At 43.0% G+C, this 14,450-nt stretch overlaps 1 protein-coding gene across 7 annotated transcripts in view; it reads right to left on the bottom strand.

The window, feature by feature from the left end:
- Window positions 1-14,450, bottom strand: part of MAPK10 (mitogen-activated protein kinase 10) — a 203,025-nt gene that overhangs the window by 90,763 nt on the left and 97,812 nt on the right. The gene's annotated exons all lie outside the window — the stretch shown is intronic.

The following is a 14,450-nucleotide window of genomic DNA, read 5'->3' as shown; positions in this document are numbered from 1 at the left end:
CTTAGTACAACGCTATGCACATAGTAAATGCTCCATAAATATCATTAATGGATTGACTGATTCACAGGAAATTTTCATTAATAGAAGAGTGGTGCTTAATAGCTCAATACCATGGATTCCTGGAAACCAGTAGACAATGTGCTTCCACACAATGAAGGGAGGAGACTGTTTATAGGATACAGTACCACGAGGTAGACTTTTGATGAATGTCTACAGAAACACACTGAGGGCAAAGTATAACACTTCAGAAAATGTTGGTTACAATATGGTCTGTATAGAAGGTACCCACAAGTGAAGTGACCTGAGGAGAAAACTATCTAGGAAAGGAAATGTCTTCAAGGAATTTCTGCAGGCTATTTCTTTAATAAATCCTATATGGCTAGGAATAACTTCACTTAACTTCTTTGTGCCTTAGTTACCTCATCTGAGAAATGGGGATTTTAAACGTGAGCCCCACGTGGGACATGGGTTATATCCAATCTGATAATCTTGTATCTATCTAAGCATTTAGTACAGTGCCTGGCACATAGTAAATGCTTAAAAAATGCCATGAAAAAAGCTATCCTGAGAAGGACTGGGTCAGAGAGCCACCAGGCCAGCGGCAATGAGGAGTGAACGCAAGGGAAGAAGCATGGCCTAGGGGACAGAGCATAGGCCTGGGAGTCAGAAGGACCTGGGTTCTAATTCTGATTCCATCACTTGTCTCCTGGGTGACTTGGGCAAGTCACTTCACTGCTCTGTGCCTGAGAGCTCATCTGTAAAATGGGGATTAAGACTGTGAGCCCCATGAGGGACACGGACTGTAACCAACCTGATTAGGTTGTTTCTACCCTGCACTTAGTACAGTGCCTGGCATGCAGTGCTAGACAAATACCATTTAAAAAAACGGGGGGTGGGGGGGGAAGAGGAGTCCAGTGATGTGTTGCTTCTCTTGGTCTTTTTCTAAATTTAATGTTTTAATCCTCAGGAATTTTCCCTTCCCACCTCCACCCTCCTGCCTGAGGTGGGAATAGTTCCAAAATAAGTGTCCCTAGCACTATTAACATTTGGAAACGAACCAAGTCAAACCACAGTCCCTCCCCATCATCCCAGGGTGGAAATCATCATAAGCCCCAGGCAACAGGGCTTGCCAAGGAGCCTTCTTGAGCAAAATAAGAGACAAAGCCTTTATTCGAGAAAACAACTAACTGAGAATGCATTACGCAGCTTTCAAACACTGCAGTCACTAATGGAGCAAGAGAGCTATGATGTGATTTTATGACCTGGATCAATATGTAATTCCTCTGTACTTTGGCCATGCCAAAGGAACTCCAGGAGGATTGGGAATCTCCTCTTGTGAACATATTGAAAACACATTAGGCAGCTCTGGGTTGCCCATGGTTCCATAATGAAGGGTAACATTTGCAAAGGAACAAATAGACCTCTGATTATGAAAATTCCTCTGGTTCTGATGTTGAATCTGCACACCACCCATTCATTATTAATAATAATAATAATAATAATGGTGGCATTTGTTACGCACTTACTATGTGCAAAGCACTGTTCTAAGCACTGGGGGGATACAAGTTGATCAGGTTGTCCTACATGGGGCTCACAGTCTTCATCCCCATTTTACAGATGAGGTAACTGAGGCCCAGAGAAGTTAAGTGACTTGCCCAAAGTCACACAATTGACAAGAAGTAGAGCCAAGATTAGAACCCATGACCTCTGACGCCCAAGCCCGTGCTCTTTCCACTGAGCCATGCTGCTTCTCTACTTCAGGCCATTTGCTTGGTGCTGATACTGACAAGTATCAGATTTCCTAAAAAGTGCCTCTCTGCTGAAATATCAAGTGCTTAGTACAGTGCTCTGCACACAGTAAGTGCTCATTAAATATGATTGAATGAATCACTCAATTCATCAATCAAGAAAAGAAAATCAGAGACAGAAAAAGTCAGTCTTTCTCCTCCTAGCCCAGAAGGATTTTCCCTACCAATTAAAGAAAAAATAAAGTGTGTTTGTGTGTGAACCTTGAAATTTATGCTTATCCTTTATGCACTGATGCAGAAAACAGAATGCAATTTTAATTATCTATTAACCAGAATCCAGAATGTGCCCATAACTGCATCGTTCACTGGTAGTTACGTTCCAGTGCGCTTAGAGTGACCCCTACTGGGCCGGTGGAGATAATTTCCTAATAATAATAATAATAATAAATAATAATACTGGTATTTGTTAAGCACTTACTATGTGCCAAGCACTATTTAAAGCACTGGGTAAGATACAAAGTAATCAGGTGTCCCACATGGGGCTCACAGTCTTAATCCCCATTTTATAGATGAGATAACTGAGGCACAGAGAAGTTAAGTAACTTGCCCAAAGTCACAAAGCTGATAACTGGAGGAGCCAGGATTAGAATCTATGACCTCTGACTCCCAAGCCCATGCTCCTTCCACTAAGCCATGCTGCGTCTCATTCCCTACATTCCCCAAAGGTCTAAATTCCTCACTGGATGCTGGGGAGACTTTGTCACTAAGTCAATCCTGTCCAAACGGCATTGTATCTTTTGACCCTAAAATCTTTCATCCTTTCGCTAATGGTTATTTATTCAGCAGTTAGTGTGTGCAGAGCATTGTACTAAGCACTTGGGAGAGTCCAATACGACAGGGTTAAAAGACACGATCCCTGCTCTTAAGAGGCTTATAATCTAGTGATAAATTACAGATAGGGGTAGTGGTAGAGTGTAAGGATATATACATAAGTGCTATGGGGCTGGGCATGGGTGGAGTATTAAAGTGCTTAAGGGGTATTCACACAAGTCCAGTTAGTCATATTTATTGAGTGCTTCCTGTCTGAGAGCACTATACTAAGCACTTGGAAGAGCACAATATAACAGGTACATTCCCTGCCCAAATTGAACTTATAGTTTTGAAGGAGAGATAGACATTAATATAAATAAATTACAAATATGTACTTAAGGCTGAGGGACTGGGAGAGGGAAAGAATAAAGGGAGCAAGACAGGTGGTGCAGAAGGAGTTGAGGAAAAGGAAAAGAGGGCATAAACCAGAGAAGGCCTCTTGGAGGAGGTGTGCTTTTAATAAGTCTTTGAAAAGTTTTGGGCAGGGAGGGTGGGGGGGCGTGAGGAGAGTAATTGTCTGTCGGATATAAGGAGGGAGGGCATTTCAGGCCAGAAGCAGGACATGGGTGAGAGGTCAGCGGCGAGATAAATGAGGTCAAGCGGTGAGACGGTTGGCATTGTGAGCTCGTCCTCTAGACTTAAACTTGTTGTGGGAAGGAATGTGTCTGCTGTTATATTGTATTCTCCCAAGCACTTAGTACAGTGTTTTGCACACATTAAGTGCTTGATAAATACAACTGAATGAATGGAGTCTATTCAATTAGAGACACAGAGGGGATGGTGAATAGGGTGAGGAATGAAGGGTTAGTAGGGGCCTCTTGGAGGAGATTTGATTCTAGTAGGACTCTGAAGATGGGGAGAGTGGTGGTCTGGACTTGGGTTCTAATCCTGGCTCTGCCACATGTCAGCTGTGGGAACTTGGGTGGGTCATTTCACTTCACGGGGCCTCAGTTGCCTCATCTGTAATATGGGGATTCAGATTGTGAGCCCCATGTGGGACAGGGACTGTGTCCAACCTGATTAGCTTATACCTACCTCAGCACTTAGAACAGTGCCTGGCACATAGTAAATGCTTAACAAATACCATAATAAAGTGGGAGGGTGTCACAGGCCCAAGGGAGGACGTGAACCAGGAGTCGGCAACGAGAGAGATGAAATGGAGTTGCAGTGAGTAGATTGGCATACTCTATTTTATTAATGAAGGGTATATATCTAGGATTCTATTTATCTTGATGGTATTGATGCCTGACTGTTTTGTTTTGTTGTCTGTCTCCCCCTTTTAGACTGTGAGCTCATTTTTGGGTGGGGACTGTCTCTATCTGTTGCCAAATTGTACATTCCAAGTGCTTAGTTCAGTGCTCTGCACACAGTAAGCACTCAATAAATGTGAGTGAATTAATGAATTAATTAATTAATTAATGAAAGGGGAGAAGTGCGCGGTCTAGGCTGTAATAGGAGTTCAGTGAGGTAAGGTAGGAGGGGAAGAGAAGATTGGGGGCCTTGAAGTGCACAGTAAAGAGTTTCTGTTGTATGAGGAGAAGTTGATTAATTAGCGAATTAATTCTGGAGGGGCGCCTTTACAAGAAGGATTTAAAAGATGATGCATGCTGGGGTCTGGAGCATTTGAAGAAGTAGGAAAAATCAGGTGAGGGTGGAAAGCTGCATTGACTAAACATTGGCGTGCCCAACGTTTTGTAAAAATGTGTAGTTTTGAACTTCTACAATTTCATAGTCATTCAACCAGAGGAGATTTGTGACATGCTGAGAGGTGGAAAAAAAAATCAATAAACAAACAAAAAGTGTTCCTGACTAAATGTCAGTAATAAAATGGCCTGGAGGAATAATTTAAGCCACATCAAAAGCAATTTTAATGGACTACAAGCTCAAATAACTCTGTGCACAAAGCTAGTCTCAATTAATTTCCGGCATTTTACATCTGGCTGAAAAGGCAAGAATCAAAAAAAGGCAGACACACAATATTATCCTGTAAACTCATCCTCCAGACTGTAAACTCAACCTCTGGACTTTAAGCTCATTGTGGGCAGGGAACACGTCTACCGATTCTGTTATATTGTAGTCTCCCAAGTTCTTATTAGTACACATAGTAAGTATTGAGTAAATATGATTGATTGTGGCCTGGCCGGGGGCTGGGTTGTAGAAAGAGAGAAGCGAGGTGAGGTAGGTGGGGGCAAGGTGATGGAGTACTTAAAAGCCAATGGTGAGGAGTCGGTTTTTTTGATATGGAGGTGAAAGGGCAAGTACTGGAGATTCCTGAGTCTGTAATCAGTCTCTCCATATTGCTCAATGGTCAATTGATAGAAAGGAACTTAAGTGCACATTGCAAATCCTCTGTTGCATTAAAAATGAAGCATCATTCTTTATGCATTAAACTGAAATTTAAAGAGAGTAGCTGTTCAGGGAGCTTAATGAAACTCTGATGTTTATTGTTCCCAATTAGCATGGAGATATTTGTAGTTCCTTTAGTACATTAACGATGCCCACAGTTTTAAACCAACGTAAGAATCTGGGAGTTCGGAAAAAATCTTAAGTGTCTTGAGTGCTTATGTAGAAAAATGATCCGGGCAGAAGATTGAAGCATGGACTGGAGTGGGGAGAGACAGGAGGTTGGGAGGTCAGCAAGGAGGCTGAGGAAGTAATCCAGGCAGGATAGGATGAGTGAATGTATTAATTTGGTAGCAGTTTGGATGGAGTGGAAAGGGTGGATTTTAGCTATGTTGTGAAGGCGGGACCACAGGATTTGAAGACAGACTAAATATGTGGGTTGAATGACAGAGAGGAGTCAGGGATAACTCCAAGGTTATGGGTTTGTGAGACGGGAAGGATAGCGGTGTCATCTACAAAGATGGGAAAGCTGGGGGAGGACAGGATTTGGGTGGAATGATAAGGAGCTCTGTTTAGGACATGTTAAGTTTGAGTTGATGGGAGGATATCTAAGTAGAGATGTCTTGAAGGCAGAAGGAGATGCGAGACTGGAGAGGGGGAGAGAAATCAAGGCTGGAGATGTAGATTGGGGTATCATTCTCATAGAGATGGTAATAGAAGCCACAGGAGCAAACGTGTTCTCCAAGAGAATGGTTGTAGATAGAGAATAGAAGGGGACCCACAACTGAACCTTGAGGGACCACCCACAGTTAAGGGGTGGGAAGCAGAGGATGAGCCAAAGAACTCCACCGAATTACTGTTCAAGTGCAGCTTCCAAGACTCATTAATGCCACTAATCTTTCCCTGTAGAGATGAACATTAATCACCTTTATCAGACTCTGGGTGCGTTAGTTGAAGGGGACAACTGTTCCCATTTTAATCAACCTCATCAGAAGCCATTTGTGTTTTCATGCCCAGGCTCCCACATTCAGAAGGTCAATTTCTGTCTGTATAATTAGGTAATCAAACACCAAAGACATTCCTGGTATTTTGGCAAAACAATCCTGCTGAATTAATTTGGACATTACAGTTTCTACAGCCAGGTTCATTTTTCACATGGGGAGAAATGCAGTGATAAAAAGAAGAGCAGTGGAAGGGAGCAGCGGAAAGAGGCACACACACATCAAGGGGAAAGTTTTGGGGTTCAAATGATTGGCCTTATCAGCTACACCCTAATACATGAGTAAAATATCACCAATAGCAGCATCACCTTAAACCTAAAAGTTCGATAACTGTCCACACACACACACACACACACACACACACACACTCAGAACGAACAAAGCTCACCCTCTCCCTTCAACAAATGATTTGAAGAGAATTAATTATGGTCTTTGGGTGGGGAGTGAATTGGAATTTCCCCACTAAAATATAGTTTGGTTTTCTAGGATTAAGATCCTTTTATTTCTCCACTGGAAGGAGGAAAATGAAATGCTTATCCTTTAGAGAGATAGATGTAAATATATTTAGTGTTGTTGAAAATTGGGTTGTTGGGCCATTTTTTTTGTTGAAAACCAGGACAGTAGGGTGTTTCCCCTTGTTTATATGCCTTTCTCTTCCCACTTGGGGAAGACGAGGGAAGTGTGAGCATCTGATCTCCAAGTCCCAGAATGATGTGAGACTTTCAATGAGCACCTGTTGAGCATGCTCCAGCCTCAGTGTGGAAGACAATAATGATAATTATAATAATATTTGTTAAGCGCTTATTATGTGCCAAGCACTGCACTAAGAGAAGGGGTAGACATAAGATAATCAATTGGACAAAATCCCTGCCCCATATGGGCCTCACAGACTAAGCAGGATGGAGTAGAATTTAATTCCCACTTTAGAGAAGAGGAAATTGAAGCCCAGAAAAGTGAAGTGATTGCCCAAGGTGACACACCAGGCAAGTGGCAGGCAGGAATTAGAACTCAGGTTCTCTGATTCCAAGGTCCAAGTTCTTTACCATAAGCCATGCTGCTTCTCAGCACCTAAAACATCTAAAGTGACAAACAGCAGCTATGGGTAGATTAACCACTGACTCCAGGAAAGTCTCAACTCCAGGAAATATGGACACTTTTCCTAAAGAGGCCCAAGAAAGTCTATTATTGGGGACTATCACAGCTCAGCAGAGACATATGGTCAGCCTTTGTAAACATCCAACCAGCAATAGGAAGGAACAATGCTACAAAGAGTTACAAATATGGAATATTCTTGTGTGTGAATCACATCCTCAGGTTCCAGTATCACTTTAAGCGGACTAAAGTAAGCTTTTAGAGAAGAATTCACAATCTAAATGAAGAAAAACTGAGGCACAAAAGATTGGATTCATTATGAGGTCATAAAAGTGATTTTGCAATTCACAAAATAAAAAACCCAAGAAAAATCTCTTCTCCAGATATATTATAAAATTCATTTTTCTAGTGGAACAAAATCACTGGCAAAAAAAAAGTTCAAACCCTATGTATTCTATAAGGCTCACCTAATACTCCTCAATCATTTTTCTAATATATTTTTCATAAACTGTTACTATTGAAAGTATCAAATTTGCAATCCAAGTCAATAGCAGATCAGTATATGAGACAGTTATTCCAAATGAATCTGACATTGGGAAGACATATTGCAACGCTGCGTAGCATTTTTTGGTTTGTTAAAACTAATAGAGCTAAAATAAGAAAATCAAAAATTCAATGGCATTTATTGTTTACTGTGTGCAGGGCACTATACTAAGCACTTGGGAGAGTTCAATACAGAGTTGGTAGACATGATCCCTGCCTATAAGGAGCTTACAGTCTAGAGGACTGTAAGAAATGAAATGTGGAGAAAAATCCAACAACTTTTGCTACTAGTTGACCCCTAAAATAAAATGTCCATTATTTGCAGTGACCGTGATTGGCTAGCCCATGTAATAATAATACTAATAATGGTACTTGTTAAGTGCTTACTATGTGCCAAGCACTGTTCTAAGTGCTGGGGTAGATACAAGATAATCAAGTTAGACACAGTCCCTGTCCTACATGGGGCTCACGCTCAATCCCCATTTTACAAATGAGGGAACGGAGACACAGGGAATTTAAATGACTTGACCAAGGTCACACAGCAGACATGTAGAGGAGCCGGGATTAGAACCCATGACCATCTGACTCCCAGGCCCGTGCTCTATCCACTAAGCTATGCAGCATCTCATATCAGGATAGCATTTCTGGCCTCCAGGTTCCTCTGCCATGGAAAAGGAACATGGATTAATGGATAGAGCAAGGGTCTGGGAGTCTGAAGGACTTCAGTTCTAATACCGACTCTGCCATGTGTCTGATGTATGACCTTGGCCAAGTCACTTCTCTTCTCTGTACCTCAGTTCCCTCAACTTTAAAAAGGGGAATAAGTCTATGAGCCCCATGTAGGACAGGGACTGTGTCCACCCAGATTAGCTTGTATCTAATCCAGGGCTTAATATGATGCCTGGCATATAGCAGGGGCTTAACAAATACCATTTAGAAAGTAAGAAATCAGACCTAAGATTATGGATTTATTCTTGCTGCCCCACTGACTCTGCTGTCCTAGTGGCAGCTGAACTGAATTCTGCTGCCTGTGCCATGTAAACAGTTTGCAAAAAAAGCTATGGTTGGTGCTATTTCCCAGAACAGCGCTTGACACATAGTAAGCACTTAACAAATGCCATCATTATTAATTTCCCCTACTGTTGGGGAAATCAATTACTTAGAAGGAAGCTCCTTTAAGACATCTAGAAGGGCCCCCTTTTTTAATAATCTCAAAGAAAAGTACCATATGCAGGCTAAAAACTGCTCTGAAACCCATCAGCACTTTAGTATATTAGGGTAACTTGGGCCTCATCCTTCCGAGGAGATGTCAAGGAAAGTTGACGCTTACTATAGTCTAGGTTTCAGCCATCAGTGGTAATTAGCATTTTACTTAGAACCTGAAAGACAGCAGAAGAAAGATACAAGTCCCCTGTCTTCAAGGAATTTGCAACCTGGTAAATCTCCCGCAACACCCACCCGTAACAGAAAACACCCATTATATTATGACAGAGTCCAATTTTTCCTCGTAACAAGGCATTTTGGAAAAGGCACTTTGAGTCCACTAGCCTGGAAGCTCTTTGAGGGTAGGGAACATGCCTACCAACTCTGTGGTGTTATACTCTCCCCTCTAGGCTGTAAGCTCATTGTGGGCAGGGAATGTGTCTGATATATTGCCATATTGCACTCACCCAAGCACTTAGTACAGTGCCCTGAACATAGGAAGTGTTCAATAAACATGGCCTCATAGATAGACCACCAGCCTGGGAGTCAGATGGTCCCGAGTTCTAATCCCAGCTCCGCTACTTGTCTACTGTGGGACCTTGGACAAGTCACTTCACTTCTCTGTGCCTCAGTTATCTCATATGTAAAATGGGGATTAAGATTGTGAGCTCCATGTGGGACAAGGGACTGTGTCCAACCTCTGCCATTTGTCAGCTGTGTGACTGTGGGCAAGTCACTTAACTTCTCTGTGCCTCAGTTCCCTCATCTGTAAAAGGGGAATTAACTGTGAGCCTCATGTGGGACAACCTGATTATCCCGTATCTATCCTAGAATTTAGAACAGTGGTCTGCACATAGTAAGTGCTTAACAAATACCAACACCATTATTATTATTAACCTATTTTTTTTTATCTACCCCAGCACTTATCAGAGTGTCTGGAACCTAGTAAGGGCTTAACAAATGCCACTGAGAAAAAATAAAGCATAAGGGCATGGGAAGCAGATTAATCTAGTGCCAAGAGTACATGCTTGGGAGTCAGAGGACCCGAGTTCTAATCCTCACTCTGCCATCTACCTGCTGTGTGGCTTTGGGCATTCAATCAATCAATCAATCATTGGTGTTTATTGAATGCCTACTGAGTGCAGAGGTCTGTACTAAGCGCTTGGAAGAGTACAATGCAACAAGAGTTGGTAGACACATTCCTTGCCTACAGTCTAGAGGGAAGTCCCTTAATTTATCTGTCCCTCAGTTTCCGCCTCTTTAATGGGGATGAAATACCTCCTCCTTCATACCCAATGAAGTCCAACCTGATAATTTATCATCTACCCCAACAATCAGTACAGTTTTCGGCACATAGTGAGTGTGCCGCTCACTACCGCTATTATTATTTTCATTATTAAGAATCTTGAAACAAACTAAGCCACCCAGAACATTGTGCTTCTAAAGCAAAGAAGAACTCCCCAGTGGAGAAATATAATTTATTCCTATTCATAACATATGGATGTGTGAAATATGTATTTTGCTCATTGCCCAGACCAAACAGTGGTATTTACTGAGCACTCACTGTGTTCAGAGCACTGTACTAAAGGCTTGGGAGAGTACAGTATAGTTGGATGACAGTGGATTAGCTTCTGCCCTGAGACTTCAGGGACAAAGACCTGAGTGAGGAATCAACTGTACCACAAGAAGTTTGTACCTCTCCCATTTCCTGCCAGGTATGTTTCCCCTAGAGCACAGAGCGCAAAGGAGAGATGAAACAGACATGCAGAGATGCAATCCAACATACTTATTGCACTCAAAGGTTTTACAGTTGCCTTGCAATAAAAGAAAAAAAATCTCGGAGCAGATCAACTCCTTAAATATGAGATACTTCAGTAATTTAATGATTGGACTCTTGGCATTTGCCCCCAGGCCTGAATGCTAATTTTTTTGTCTTCAAGATTGAATAATGATCAGCTAATGAATGAATTGCAAGAGCGATATTGACATCTAATTACAACCCATCTCTCTCTGGGCCAGTTACAACAAACATCTTCAGAAGAGCACGATCCATCTTATTACAAACATTTATCATTGAGTGATTACAGCGTATAAAGTACTGAACTGTGCAGAGAGATGATTTTGTAAAGGCAAATTGTGATAGTTTTGTGACCTTCGAGGTGTATTTGTATGTATGGGTATTTGTAAGGGGGGTTGCCGAGTGTGGTAAATCACAATCCAGATGAGAAGGATAGACCCACAGGGTGATGAAAATAGAGTCAGTCCTTCCATAACACTTGTTTTGAAAAGAATTCTGGGAAATTAGGGAACATTCTTCCCACAAAATGTGTCCAATTCTGCTCTAATCTAATCAATGAGAAAGGCAGGTTGAAACTTGATGGCTCCAACTACCATCAGTTAATACTTCGGTTTAACAGTGTTGGTGAGAAAGTGCCACATTTCCCAGCAAGCTTCAGGTTGACCAGGAGCTTCTGCCTACGCTGCACCTCTGTAAGGGGTTGGAGTGGGCAAAGGAGCTCCAGGCTACATAGTAAAGCAGGACTACTGCTTGGACAGCCTGCCAGCGGAAACAATTAGCTAATTCTCTCCAGGATACCTGCACTTACAACCCCATGGAGAGACAGGGGAGAGGGAAGTCTTCCTGCATCCACTCCAAATCACACTACAGAGGCAGGCCCATCCATTAAAGTATGGTATTTATTGAGCATTTACTGTGTACTGAGTTCTTGGGAGGGCCCAATGTAAAAGAATTGGTAGCCAGGTTCTAATCCCAGCCCCGCCGCTTGTCTGCTGTGTACCCTTGGGCAAATTATTTCACTTCTCTGTGCCTCAGTTCCCTCATCTGTAAAATGGAGATTAAGACTGTGAGCCCCTTGTGGGATATGGACTGTGCCCAAACCTGATTATCCTGTACTTATCCCAGTGTTTAGTACAATGCCTGGATCATAGTAATTGTTTAACAAATACCATTTTTTAAAAATATGATTCCTGCCCACAAGGATCTTGAAGCAGCATTGAAAACAGCTCAGACTAGGGAGTCAGGAGACCTGAGTACTATCCCAGCTCTGCCATTTGCCTTCTGTGTGACCTTGGGCCAGTCATTTAACTTCCTTCTGCTCAGTTTCCTCATCTTTAAAATAAGGGTAAAATGCCTGTTCTCACTCCTTCTTAGACTGAGAGCCAAATATGGGACAGGGTCTATGTTTGATCTGATGACCTTGTATCTGCTCCAGCACTTACAGCTTAGGACATAATGAGCACTAGTTCATGCTTCACAAATACTAGAATTGTGATGTTCCCAATCATGAGACACGGTCCCGATTCTACAAGGAGGGACCAATGTTCATCTTTCAGTAATCAATCGACATTTTTGTTCAAGCACCTACTTTAAGCAGAGCATTGCACTAAACATTTGGTGAGTATAATCGAGTCACTAGAAATGATCCTTGCCCTTGAGAGGCAGGGGAGACAGACACTGAAATAAACAACTGAGAAGAAGAAGTAATAGATTTAAAGATACGCTACAGAGCAGGTAAGGGGTGCATCCAGAAGTCCTTGGAGATGGAGAGGTGTTTTCAGGAGGATAAAGAATGGGGAAAAGACAGAGTGTTTATTGAGCGTGGCCTAGTGGATAGAGCCTGGGTCTGGGATTAAGAAGGAGCTGGTTTCCAATCTCTGCTCTTCCACTTGTCTGCTATATGCATTTGGGAAATTCACTTCACTTCTTTGTGCCTCAGTTAAATCATGTGTAAAATGGGGATGAAGGCAATGAGCCTCTTGTGGGACAGGGGCTGTATCCAACCTAAAATATCTACCCCAGTGCTTAGTAGAGTGCCTGGCACATTGTAAGCACTTAATAAATACCATAAAAAAAGGAGTTCTTCACACCTTGCAGACTCAAGGCATGCCACCCAAGAGTATAAAATAGCTTGCAAACACTCCCAGGAAGCTATTTCAGGCAGTGAGACCACACTTCGAATCACAAGGCTCACAAAAAGGGGACCAGAAAGTGAGCAGCCTAAATTCCAAGCACCTGGCTCCCAGAATAATAACTGTGGCACTTGTTAACATCTTATTATGTGCCAGGAGCTGTACTAAGTGCTAGGGTGGATACAAGCAAATCGGGTTGGACACAGTCCCTGTCCCATGTGGGGCTGATAGTCTCAATTGCCATTTTCCAAATAAGGGAACTGAGGCCCAGAGAAGTGAAGTGACTTGCCCAAGAGACGGCCCGCACGCATGACGGGAAGCTTCTCGGTGGCAAACAGACTTCGGCCCACGGTTTCCGTCTCCAGAAGTTGAGAATGCTCAATGACTGAAGGAACTCAATGACTGGAACCCCCTTCAGCCTTGTCTGGAGTTTAGCTTGGTCTCTCGGCTCTGGGCTTGGGTCAGAATGTTCCAAAAAAGCTTACACCAGCCCAATGAGACGAGCTGAGGCCCACCTGGTTGTCTGGCCAAGCATTTCCCTACATCCTTGAACAGAAATCAATCAGTCATATTTATTGAGTCTTCACTGTGTGCAGGGCACTGTACCAAGCGGTTGGGAGAGTACAATACAATGATAAATAGTTGAAACTGCCCTGTCTCCATTGAGCTTACAGTCTAGTGGGGAGACAGACATTAATGTAAATGAATAAATTATGGATCTGTGCATAAGTGCTTTGGGGCTGGGAGATGCAGAAGAGAGTGGGAAGAGGGGAAATAAGAGCTTAGTCAGGCAAGCCTTCTTGGAAAAGATGTACCTTGAATAAGGTTTTGAAAGCAGGGAGAGTAACTGTCTGTTGGATATGAAGATGAAGGATGTTCCAGGACAGAGGCAGGATGTGGGCAAGGGGTCAGCGGCGAGATAGATGAGATAGAGGTACAGTGAGAAGGTTGGCATTAGAGAAACAAAGTGTGTGGGCAGAGTTGTAGTAGCAAAATAGCAACATGAGGTAGGAGGGGGCAAGGTGATTGAGTGCTTTGAAGCCAATGGTGAGTTTCTGTTTGATGCAGATGTGGATGGGCAGCCACTGGATGCCTGCACAGCTCTGAGGCTTCTCTGAGATCAGGTAATGAATCCTCATAGTGTCCCAGCAGAGCCGGGGCAATGGTGGTCTGGACCTGTGGATGTCCCACCCTCCAATGAGACAGAACTGGGCAATTGGTGGATGGGAGGAAGGGGTGGGAGAGAAAGTGGCTGGAGAAGAGATTTCACAGTTGGAAGTGGGAGGGAGGCTAGGGGAGAAACCTGCTCTTCTCTGCATTTTTTAAAATGGCATTTACTAGATTCCAGCCACTGTACTAAGTGCTGGGATAGATACAAGGTTGGACACAGTCCATGTCCCACCTGGGAGTCACAGTCCGAATCCCCATTTTACAGATGAGGTAAATGAAGCACAGAAAAGTGTAGTGACTTGCACATGGTCACACAGCAAAGTGGAGGAGCCAGGATTAGAAGCCAAGTCCTTCTGACTCCCAGGACCGTGCTCTGTTAGGCCACACTGCTCCTTCCTCCCTAGACCAGGGCCAGCATAGAGTGTAGCCAGGAGATGACATGCCGCCCCTCCCCTGCGCTACTCCAAGCTGCAGAACTAATCACAGAACAGATTTGGCCATTCCAGCCATTTTCCATGGGAAAAAAAAAATTCTCAGACTTGGCTGGGAA

The sequence above is a fragment of the Ornithorhynchus anatinus genome, chromosome 12, assembly GCF_004115215.2.
Source record: "Ornithorhynchus anatinus isolate Pmale09 chromosome 12, mOrnAna1.pri.v4, whole genome shotgun sequence".
Lineage (NCBI taxonomy): Eukaryota > Metazoa > Chordata > Mammalia > Monotremata > Ornithorhynchidae > Ornithorhynchus > Ornithorhynchus anatinus.
The sequence above is the reverse complement of the archived record's forward strand: the minus strand, read 5'-3'. Positions and strand labels throughout refer to the sequence as shown.